The sequence below is a fragment of the Branchiostoma floridae genome, chromosome 8 (genome assembly GCF_000003815.2).
Source record: "Branchiostoma floridae strain S238N-H82 chromosome 8, Bfl_VNyyK, whole genome shotgun sequence".
NCBI lineage: Eukaryota > Metazoa > Chordata > Leptocardii > Amphioxiformes > Branchiostomatidae > Branchiostoma > Branchiostoma floridae.
In genome coordinates, this window is record NC_049986.1 from 12,895,278 (window position 1) to 12,897,125 (window position 1,848).

The window sequence follows — 1,848 nt, forward strand, 5'->3', positions numbered from 1 at the left end:
TATATCTCCTAATAGCGAAATGTTTGCTGTACAAGAGTTACGGATGAAAATTTAACGTGGAAATTTCCCATCTGCAAGAGATGTGTACATAGTGTGGGTGTGGGGGCCCTGTGTCAGCTACAGTGACATGCATTGACCCTTAGCAGCCATATTGTGATGTTATGAGTATTTGTAAGCCTTCTTAGTGTTAAGCCGGGTCAAAGTCCACAGATGCTTTACTTTATGGTGTTTTCAAAAGTTTGCTATTAAAGGGGGGGGGGAGGAAGTTTGGTCAGTGCGTTAGATATACAGCCTACCTATATCATAGCCTAGGCCTTCCCAACAATATTTTTTTTTAGGTTACTCAGGTTGTAACTTGCAGGACTTGAAAAGTTACTTGTCTAATGTTTGTAGAACGTGAAGAAACATATCCTTGTAGCCTACAGGGAATTGGTAAATCTAATAGATCATATCTAGTAGTAGTTTTTACAGTGTTGACTTTGAAAGCATTTCTGTCTATAAATCACATGTTCGACCTTTGACCACCTTCCCAATGTATGCTGGGTAAAATTTGTTGTGCCCTGAGACAGCACCCTTGCCTTTGTCACTCCCTAGTCCCTGGGTGGGTGTTTATAATTTGTCACCTGTTAGACTTGTTTACTAAGCTCATTCCTGGCTAATGTCTCTTCTAAAAGATGATGCCGGAACCTAAATGTAGCCTATATAATTGAACAACTATTATTACCGGTGCCCGATGCCTATACATGACAGAGATAGCTACAGCTCATAACCTTAAGCACACCAAATTGGCACCAGTGTTTGAAATTTAATTACATGTAGTGGTACCCATGGTTAAAATGTGTTGTATCTTAGCATGACTAGAGCTAGGTTGAGTTATGCTTGAACCCTGAGTAGGACTAAATATTTACAGATTTGACTTGCACTGTAGCAGATGGCTTTACTTACCAGGATCAAAGCCAAGTACATGGATGATGTACAACATGTTTAGTAGATATGCTTCAAATCATTGGCACAAAAAAGCAGTCTTATTCACAAAGTCAGTGATGGACACTGTCCATACTTTGAGACTGGCTACTTATCTTGGTTTGGGGTTTTGTGCGCGTTAAGATTTGCGCGTTAAAACTTGCGCGTTAAAACTTGCGCGTTAAAAACCTGCGCGTTAAAATATGCAAATTAGCTGATTCCCTGGGGATTTGAAAACTTTTTTGCAGTTTTAAACTTAAAAGCTTGAAGAAGATAACACAAAATGAAATTAAGTATCACATTGTTGCATTCTAGAGTACAAATATCCCTTTCCAGGAGTTTTAAAGTGATTTTTAAACATTAGGTTTTAACGCGCAACAAAGGTTGATATTTGCATGTGAAACAATCTGCTTGAGAAAAGATGAAATGAAGCTTGTAGAATGGAAAAAAGCCTCAAGCAGTTATATCTTATGATATAAAGCCTCACACTAGTCATTTTTCCATGTATTTGTGTCTAATTCAAGTGATTTTGAAATCTTTTGGATATGCAAATTAGCCTATTCCCAAGGGACCTTAAAATTAGAAGCTTTTCAAACCAAAAATTCAGGTAACAGATGTAAAATCATATAATGGGGTCACATTTTTCTGCCTAAGAATTTCTCAATGCACAACTTAATTTTTTAACGCGCAGATTTTTAACGCGCGCGCAGATTTTTAAGGTATCTCGGTCGGCTAAATTGGCATTTTGACCTTCCACTGTTTTCTTATCAATAAATTAAGAAAGAATGGAGCCGTAACGAATGTTGGTAGATGGGCATTAGATAATTCTAAATCTGATTTTTTGGGGCCGAATTGATGACGTCATCATTTTTATTACCTCTGATA

The 1,848-nt window shown here is 37.5% G+C and overlaps 1 protein-coding gene across 8 annotated transcripts in view; it reads left to right on the forward strand.

The window, feature by feature from the left end:
* LOC118420665 (retinoic acid receptor RXR-alpha-B-like) overlaps positions 1 to 1,848 on the forward strand; it is a 40,865-nt gene that overhangs the window by 21,463 nt on the left and 17,554 nt on the right. The gene's annotated exons all lie outside the window — the stretch shown is intronic.